This window comes from Eulemur rufifrons, chromosome 16, assembly GCF_041146395.1.
Source record: "Eulemur rufifrons isolate Redbay chromosome 16, OSU_ERuf_1, whole genome shotgun sequence".
NCBI classification, from domain to species: Eukaryota; Metazoa; Chordata; class Mammalia; order Primates; family Lemuridae; genus Eulemur; species Eulemur rufifrons.
Window position 1 is genome coordinate 50,113,127 of NC_090998.1, and position 10,338 is coordinate 50,123,464.

The window sequence follows — 10,338 nt, forward strand, 5'->3', positions numbered from 1 at the left end:
CAGGGTCTCCGTCTGTTGCCCAGGCTAGAGTACAAGGGCATCATCATTCCTTATTGCAACCTCAAACTCCTGGGCTCAAGTGATCCTCCTACCTCAGCCTCAGCCTCCCAAGTAGCTGGGACTACAGGTACATGCCACCACACCCAATTAATTTTTCTATTTTTTTTGTGGAGATGACGTCTCAGCTTGGGCTGGTCTCAAGCTCCCGGGCTCCAGTGATCCTCCTAGCCTTGGCCTCCCAAAGTGCTGGGATTACAGGTATGAGCCACCATGCTCAACTTAAAGTGACATTTTTTAAGAGGAAATGATGTGTCTATCATTGCCATCACTTGAGTGCTGATATGCAGATATCTGGAGGAAGATCATTCCAACAAGTACAATGACCTTAAGCCTTGTTAGTTTTTAGTTTGCCAGTTTCCTCTCTTCAGGTGATTTGGTAATGATGGGGAATGGGAAATAATTTTGAATTTCTTATTATTTTAGAAATGTTGAATATCAATAAACTCTTATTTTCTTGGCCTTTTTATTCATCCCCTTCAGCTCACTGTGAGTTTCTTTATAGTTCCTGATACAGATACTCCAAATGAGAATAGCACTGAAGGCCAGTAGGTATCACATCTTTTCTTAGTGGGTGGAGATAGAAAGGGCTAAGAAGTCAAGTAAGAGATCTAATTTCAGTATTTGCACCTATGAAAGTCCTGCTTGTGAAACCGCCCTTACAAATTCATAAAAAGGGGTGCAAGGCAAGAACTATGGTAAGGGCCTAGCTAAAAATAATGATAATAATTAACCACTGTCCCCCTGTTTGCTTCTCTATGATTGCCACTCTGGAGCTACATAGCTGGTGGTCATGGAGATGGTTAGCTTTCTCCGTAGATATAACATCACCTTTTGAAAAGGTGGCATAGTTTCTGATATATCTTCCAGGTCCCCAATTCTAGTGGAATGGCTGACCCACCCAGACCAGTGGCCCATACCGAGGAACTGACTCAACTGGTCTTGTGATCCCCACCCCACGAACCTGGTCAGCAAAGAAGACAATTTCTACAACCCTATGGTTCCACCCTGAACCTAGCCATTTAGCAGATTCAATTGCCTATGCCAAACCGTTTTTAAAAACCCTATTTCTCTAATTATCCGGGAGGCGGATTTGAGAAATTTCTCCAGTCTCCCCACTTAGTGCTATGCAGAATAAACTCTCTCTCTCTCTCTCTTTCTCTGCCATAAACTGCTGTCTCAGCATATTGGCTTCCTCTCTTGGGCAGTGGGCAATTGAACCTGGTTGGGCGGCAACAGTTGCAAAGTTTAGTATATGAAGCAAGGCTCTCGGGACTCATTCAATGCCAGGGGCAATAGGGAAAAAGACCTCAAAAACCAAAACAGCAATATAATAAATAATTCTACTTCCATTTCATGCACTTTAACATTAAACAGGTATATTATACAACCATTAAGTAATATTTCCAGTATAATTTAAAATTCTGGATACCTAAGGAAAAAGAAAGCTTTTGCTTTCGTTATATTAGTTACAATTTCAAAAAGGGTCCTTTTAATTGTGGTGCTGGTGTCAAGGGACACCAGGTTTCTACCTGTAGGGTCCGGCTCTATTATGAAAATGCCTTGAAAAATAAAAAGTGTGCTAAACAAACATAAGGCACTACTATTGTTCACCAGGTGCATTGTTTCTCCTTTCAGAAGTACAGTTAAGGATTTAATAGCGTTAGATTAATATGTATTCATCAGTAATGAAAGTCAGACACTTTTTTAAACTTTAGGAAAAGTTCAGTTTATTCTCTGCAAATGGACAAGTTATTTAATCTCTCTGTGCCTCAGTTCCCACATCTGAAAAGTGAGGATAAAAATATTAATAGTACTTACCTGCTTTATTAGGGTCAAACTGAGAATTAAATGGTATAATTCATGTAAATCACTAAGAACAGTGCCTAACATACAAAAAGCACTAAAAAATGTTGACATTATTATTCACCTCACAAAAATATCCACAGTGGAAGGACGTCTCAGAGTTCTTACTGAGGTCTAGTGTAAATAATGTAAAGATACATTTCGCATGGTCTCTTGTAAACTTTTGCTTTAACCATCAAAACCACCTCCATCAATTTATTAGTTTGGTCATCTTATGAATACTTCATTAAACCCCCATTCTGTGTTACGTCTTGTGCCATGGAATTAGTTGATCTTAAACCAGTACTTTGTTTTTCACTGGAGAAAAAAAGTTCACAGCGTTATTAAATCCAGGTACTTGCCAGGTGTTCAGAGTTTTAGAAAGGTTATTGTCAGAAACTAAAACTAAGAATGCCTTTTAAAGGCGCTCAGATGGGGAGGAAAGGTGAGAAGGGCTGGGTACTGTGCCCCCACTGTACGAAGAAGGAGCTCTTGGCCTCGGCCTATTGAACTGGGGTTTAGGACCCTCCCGGGCATTATTTCTAGCTGGTGGCTGAAGAGGATGCAAGAGTTGTCCTCTTTTTGTATTAAATCACGTGCTTGAAAGTGAAGGTGGCGGCGGCCGGAGCTCCCTCCCCTCTCCCGGCCGAGCACTGCTCCATCCTGACGGTGCTCTGGCCACCACTCGCTCTTTGACGCTCGTCAGAAAGCGCTCTCGGGAGAAGTCCGGCGTCGTCGGCAGCAGGTGTCCCCAGGTGGCCCAGCGGCGTGGCCGCCCCCTTCTCGCCCGGCTCGGAGCGGAGGGCATCGGCCCGGGTTCCGGGCCAGGGAAGGTCCGGACCGGCGCCTCGGGGATCCGGAGCCCGCTGGCGCCGCGCCGACCGAGGGCGCCCCTGGCGGGGCCGAGGCCGCGCCTCCTCCCGGAACTGGCCGGCGCCGCGAGGCAGCGCGCGCCAGTGGCCATGGAGGGCCGGACGGAGCGCGCGGGGCTTGAGTTCCGCGGCGGCGGCGGCGGCGGCGGCGAGGCGAGGCCGACGGACGCGGAGGGGGAAGCGGCCCCCGGAGTGCCCCGAGCCCCACCCCTCCGGGTGGCGGCGGAGCGGCTGCGGGGCTCCCGGGACTCGTGGGAGGGCGAGGACGACCCGGAGCCCGGCGGCGGCCGCACGAGCCGCACGGCGTCCCTAGTGAGCGGGCTGCTCACCGAGCTGTACAGCTGCACCGAGGAGGAGGAGGCGACCGGCGGGGGCCGCGGGCCCTGGGGCCGCCAGCGGCGCTGCGACAGCCTGGACAGCTCCACCGAGGCCTCCGGCTCCGACATGTTCCTGGGCGGCCGCGGCGGCGCAGGCGACTCCCGCGTGCTGCAGGAGCTGCAGGAGCGGCCGAGCCAGCGGCACCAGATGAAGTACCTGCGGCAGAAAGGTGAGGGCCGGCCCGCGCCCTGTCTGCCCGCGCTCCAGCGCTCACCTGTGCACCCCTGGGCTGCTCTGCCAAACGCTCAGATTTAAGTTTGGGGCATCTGTTTTGATCTGATGCTGGTGCCCACAGCGTCACATATTCGTGTCTACGCTTAGTTCTTAATGCCCCCACCTGTCCCATCCCTTCTCGAGTCGTCGTGTGGAGCATCAGTTAATGGAGTGGGCGGGTCTCCCCCTCCTCCCATTCCCCTACCTGTTGGTGGATGCCCTGGGCAGACGCAGCCGGATTCTAATTTCGCCTGAACAGCTGTTAGGACAGGTTTGGAGTTTCTGATATGTATACCTGAAGTTACCTAGAGGGCGCCGGGAGAATAGAGGCTGCTCTAGGGCTTTTTTTTTTTTTTGGCCTCCTTCCCTGGCCACACCACTTGGTTAGTGTTTAATTAGTGAGGCAGAATAACTTGATAATGCGGTTTCGAAGCAGAGCTGGTGAATTCCATTTCTGCCCAAACGTACGGTTCCAAGGAGCTCATTAGGTGGTTTTTTGGGGTGTGTTTTTCCCTTCTTTTAGGTGGCGGATTAGTGGAGGGTCGTAAAGCGTCGGCTTCATTACAGCTGCGGTCCTCAAATCCCAGGCCACGGACCAGTACCGGTCCACAGCTTGTTAGGGACCGGGCTGCAGAGCTCTGTCCCCCGCCCCCATGTCCGTGGAAATACTGTCTTCCGTGAAACTGGGGCGGGCGGGGGAGGTTGGCCAGGGCGCACAGCAGGAGGTGAGCAGTGAGCCAGTGAAGCTTAGGCTTCGCAGCTCCCCATCGCTGGCATCACCGCCTGAGCTCCTCCTCCTCCTCCTCCCGGTCCGGTCCGTGGAAAAACTGTCTTCCATGCAACCTGTCCCTGGTATCAAAAAGGTTGGGGACCATTACAGAATTTAACTGCTGGTACCTTCATTTGGCTTGGAGAGGTTTTTCTGAGAAAATGACCTTGGCTTTCAGGGGGAGAGGCTAATTTGGTGTTTCTTTTGTTATCATATCACCCTTTCATGCTTGTGTCCTAATTGAGATTTTTTTCCCTCAACTGTTCATAATAGCTTGCCTTTCAGGCACCAAAGCAGTTATTACAGCTGGCTTTTTGTATAGATATATCAAGATTTCAATTTACAAAATAAAGTGAAGTGTGGAAAACAGACGCTAAAAGCCATAATAACATTTCTTGAAACATTTCTTGTGCTAAATTACCAGGAGAGGGAGGAAAAAGAGTACTATACAATGGTCTCCTGTCTTCTCTTTGTAAAGTCAGTCTAGCTGGTTCCAGAAAAAAAAAAAAAAACCCAAAAAGAATAAATCTGTCTGCTTTCACAAATTTATGTCAACAGCTTTCAGTTTCCTCTTTCGACTAGTGAAGATTTTTTTCCCAGCTGATTGTTACAAATGACTTCCACCTTCCTCCCTCTGCCTGGAACTTTGGCTGGAGTTATGCCATTTCATTTTATACAATTATTTGGCTGTTCTCAGAGTGTCTGTGTATGCAAAAATTCCGTAGGGCAATAGTTCTTTCAGACTAGCAAAATCACTTTTGAAGAATTATGATTTGGCTTTCTCTCTTTATAAGACTGTTCACTTTTCATTACTGAGGGAATTTTGGAGATTAGTAATTTCCTTTTTGAAGAGGAAAATTGGCAAGCTAAAGTTTAAAGAAGAGGTAACAGTATTGCTTTGCAAGTGGATTTCCTGTGAGTGACTATTAATTGTTCACAAGACCTGTAAGAGTCCATTTTGCCCAAGTTTCAGTCATTGCATGGCTAGTTGCCTGCTAAACCTTTCTTCCCTTGCAGTCAACCTTTTATGATGTACAAGATGCCATATTATAATAGTCCTATATAAACATGCACATGCACACACCCCTTTATGGATAAACATCATTAGAGTGCTAAGATTAAAGAATCAGATAATGGATACAGCTGCCTGCCTGCCTAAGTAATGCTGTTTATTAGGTTATTTGATTTTTTTTTTTTTTAGGGTCAAAAAATATCTCTCCCACCATAACTGGGAGGCATTGAGTAAGAGTCTCACATAATGCAGATAACCTGTGTATTAATTCTCTCCTTTCACTGTTAGGGATTTTGCTGTAGAACTTATTTAGCTATTTAATATGTGTGGGGCCTTTATTTGGGTGAGACACCAAAATGGTTTCTCAGGAAATCAGGACTGTTTTCTCAGTGTTTCCATGGTTAAAGGATGAACTTTGGAGTCAGATTCCTGGGTTGATATCCTGCCACAGTTCCTTACTGGCTGTGTGACCTTGGACAAGCTATTTAACCTCTCTGTGTCTTTTTTTTTTTTTTTTTTTTTTTGAGACAGAGTCTCGCTCTCTTGCCCGGGCTAGAGTGCTGTGGTGTCAGCCTTGCTCACAGCAACCTCAAACTCCTGGGCTTAAACGATCCTACTGCCTCAGCCTCCCGAGTAGCTGGGACTACAGACATGTGCCACCATGCCCACCTAATTTTTTCTATATATATTTTTAGTTGGCCAGATAATTTCTTTCTATTTTTAGTAGAGACGGGGTCTCGCTCTTGCTCAGGCTAGTCTCGAACTCCTGACCTCGAGCGATCCTCCCGCCTCGGCCTCCCAGAGTGCTAGGATTACAGGTGTGAGCCACCGTGTCTGGCCCTCATTTTCTTTTAAATAGCAATAATAAAACCTGCCTCAGAGGAGTGTGGTGAGAATTACATAAATTAATCTGTGTAAAGTGCTCCGTAAATGCTAGATATAATTTTGATCATATGCCCTGGAACTCCTTAGAGGGGAAGGTGGTCACAGTCTGTCAGTTGACAATTTCCTCATTTTCCCTCTGTTATTTAACACTGTGTGAGGCGCTGTGGCTGATGCTGGGTGGCCTTCAAAGATAAAGGAGACCCGTTTCTGTCCCCAGGATGCTTATGCACCAGCAGATATTACTGTAGAAGACATTTCCTGGAGAAGACATTGAGTGTGGGACTCAACTCTGAAAATTTTTCCCATATTGAACATAAATATAATTGAGAGAATTACAGAATTCTAGGTACCTTAAGGGTCACTGAAAATGAAATAAAGTAAAAACCCTTTTGTTGAGGAAAGGTGTAATTTAAATGCCAGGTGATATTTCTACTCCCTTTATTTTGCCTCTAGTGTCCTCTTATAGCTGGTTCTTGTATTAAATCATCCTTAGAACCCATATACTTTTTGTTTAACCTAAGTGTACTATTTTCATTATATCCTGCCATGTTTGAAATTAGGGTGAGAGGAAGAACTGGACTTTGTCCCCTTCTTCACAATAATTCCTTATTCTTAAAGTGCTGTTTATATTCATGTTTGTAAAGACCATTCACATTTGTTTCTCAGCATAATCTTATATGCTAGGCATAATTTGAGACTTGGAGCACTATCTTGTCTAAGAGATTGCTCAGGTAGTTGGCTGATCCACAAGTAGTTCTTTTATTTATTTTTTATTTTTATTTTTTTAAGAGACGAAGTCTCTTGCTACGCATGCTTCCTAGGGCTGGAGTGCAGTGTGGTGATCATAGCTCACTGAAGCCTTGAACTGCTGGGCTCAGGCAATCCTCCTGCCTCAGCCTTGCAAGTAGCTGGGCTACAAAGCTAATTTAAACATTTTTTTTAGAGATTGGGGTCTCTCTATGTTGCCCAGGCTGGTCTCGAACTACTGGCCTCCAGCGATCCTCTGGCCTTGGCCTCCCAAAGTACTGGGATTACAGGCATGAGCCACCATGCCCAGCCTCAAAAGCAGTTCTTTTTAACTCAAGGTCAAATGCATTTTCCATGGCATGGTCGGGTATGACAGCTGTTAAATCATCCCCTGTACTTCTGTTATAGACCCCCGAAAGCTCACTTCCCTGGACCTCTAGAGTATTTTTCTTACTTTTGAGCATTTCTTTTGTTTTCTTCTGATTCTCTCTAGTTTCTTCAAATCCCTTTAAAAATGAGTAGATCCAAAGCCCACACAGGACCTCTAATGAGGGCTAGCCAATGCCAGCTTGAGTGGAAGGCTTCACCTGCCTGTAGATCACACTCTACTGACTAAAGATATCAAGTGTGACCAAAAAATCCCCACCCAAATCATAACAATTATTCATGTAGAGACCATAGGCAATTCTGATTCCCAAGTCTGTTTTTAATTGTAGAAAAACTGCTGTTGTGAATATTAGGTTGATGAATGTATTGATAGAATTATCCTAATTTATCTGTTTAAAGGAAATGTGTTTTCTACTATCTTTGAAAAATTACTGAGTCTCTAAGATGCAATATTGTACCTAATAGGCTATTGAAAGACTGGATATTCAAAGTAAAACCAGCATTGCCACACTCATCTACATTACAAAATGTAGTAGAATTATTTACTTTTAGCTGATCATTTATAAAGATAAGTGCTTTAAAAAAGATTCAGTATCATGTTAGATTTGTCATTAATATAACAGACTCAAAAAGATTCTTTTCTTGCAAGCTTACCATTTGAGCACTTGAATGATGCAAAATGTACTTGCCAATTTTCAGGCAATGAAAGGTAAACTTGCAACCAGAGCTGGATACAGTAAAAGTAAGAGTCTTTGCTTACATGTTAAAGATAGCCTCAAAGATAAAATGTATTGTATAGTGTCTGTTTCATGAACAGAGCAAGGAGATGAATGAGTGACTTATTTGATCAGAATGTCTTAGCTGAATATGTACATATAATCCTGAGTGAGAACCTAGAATTAGTTGGTTTAAGTGGATGTTCCAGATATTTACCTTTTGAAAATTTATTTTCTTTTTTTAAATTTCAGAATATTATGGGGGTACAAACATTTTGGTTATATATATTGCTTTTGCATCACCCATGCCAGAGCTATACGTGTGCCCATCCCCGAAACAGTGCGCTCCGCACCCATTAGTTATGAGTTTACCCATCCCCTCCAACACCCTCCCACCTGCCCAGCACCCAATGAGTATTACTTCCATGTTTGCACCTAAGTGTTGATCAGTTAGTACCAATTTGATGGTAAGTACATGTGGTTCTTGTTTTTCCATGCTTGTGATACTTCACTTCAAAGAATGGGCTCTAGCTCCAACCAGGATAATACAAGAGGTGCTGGATCACCATTGTTTTTTGTGGCTGAACAGTACTCCATGGTATACATATACCACATTTTATTAATCCAGTCATGTATTGATGGGCACTTGGGTTGTTTCCACATCTTTGCAATTGTGAATTGTGCTGCCACTAGATATTTATCTTTTGACTAGTATCCTACTGGGATTTGTATTCCTCTCAAGGTATTTAGTCTATTTTTATTTTTCTCTACTGGTAGACACTAATGAACTGAAGACAATCGTTCGAGAGCTGAAGTACAGGATTGGCGTTCAGTCGGCAAAGTTACTTCGGCAACTGAAGCAGAAAGATAGGCTTCTGCATAAAGTACAGAGGAACTGTGATATCGTGACTGCCTGCCTGCAGGCTGTGTCACAGAAGAGAAGTAAGTACTAGAATGGGGTTACTCCCTGTGCCATGTGCGACTGAAATATTAGTGAAGCTGAGTCAGTAGTCATTGTGCTTTTGAATATGTTGAAAAGTTTTAAGTGCAAGCTTATATCCTCAGAACTAAGAACTAGGAATAACTGAGGCAGCTTCCTATTTTTTTCAGTTAAAATGTATACTTCATGTCTAATGTTACAATTTTAGTTTTATTCTAGATTTGAGATAATACTTTGCTTTGCCCATGATTATTTTTACCTGATGCTAAATAATGACTAAAATCTTTATTTTTAAAATAGCATCAAATAGACATACCTAAAAAGTATGTCCTTGTTCTCTTATTCTCTGTGGTGTTCCAAAAAGTGAGTTAATTGACTTGAAGGAGATTCTCATAACAGGATCTTAAAACTTGCTCTGAAATTTGAAGATGACAAAATATTTTAACAAGCAAAACATGTCTCTTGAGTAATCCACTTATAATTAAGAGATTTGTGGCTTATTAATAGAGTTAAAAATGTTAAATTATCAATCTGTATTAAATATTAGATATAACAGCTTGTGAATTAATTTCATAATTCTCCATGCAGTAATTTTACATTTTATTCTGCTAACATGTCCCTATTTTTGTTTTGCATTCTTTATTAACATGCAGCGTGGCAGAACAGTATGTTCAGGTATGGTAAATATAGGCACAGATGATGTGTTTTGATAAAATGCCTGTGGCAGCTTTTCAGGTGCATGTGAAAGTTGCCTTTTCTTCTTTACTCTGTCACATTTTATATGTAAAGTGACATCTAGAGTGCTTATAAGAAAATTCCAAATTAAGATGTGTTTGTTTTCATGAAACAATTTTCAGGGCTTGATTAGTTTCAGATAATAAAATTAATGGATTAAATTTCACTCTTATGTTTATTATGAAAAGAAAATTCTATGTTTTCTTGCTCCTCTTTTATGATATTGCTGTTTGTTATCTCCAAACTATTATTCACACTGTTTACTAAAGAAGGTTTCATTTAACGGGTATTAAAGAGAAAACTAGTTGATTACCATAATAATTAATATGGTCCATACCAAGAAGGAATATGATTAAAGAGACTGGCTTTGAGTAGGGTTTTCTCCAGGGTCAGACACTTGTCTGAAATAGCTTAGAGAAGGAAGAAGGATGTGTGTGTGGGTGTACCTATCTACCTATAAAAAGTTGTCATATGTTATAAGTATTTGATAGTTTGCCATGAATTTTGATTAACAATTGTCAAGTAAAAATATTTTTCATGGTTGGGCACAGTAGCTCATGCCTATAAACCTAGTACTTTGGGAGGCCTAGGCAGGAGGATTGCTTGAGCCCAGAAGTTTGAGACCAACCTGAGCAAGAGCGAGATCCAGTCTCTACAAAAAGTAGAAAAATTAGTTGATGTGGCGGCACATGCCTGTAGTCCCAGCTACTTGGGAGGCTGAGATAGGACGATCACTTGAGCCCAGGAGTTTGAGGTTACAGTGAGCTATGGTGATGCCACTG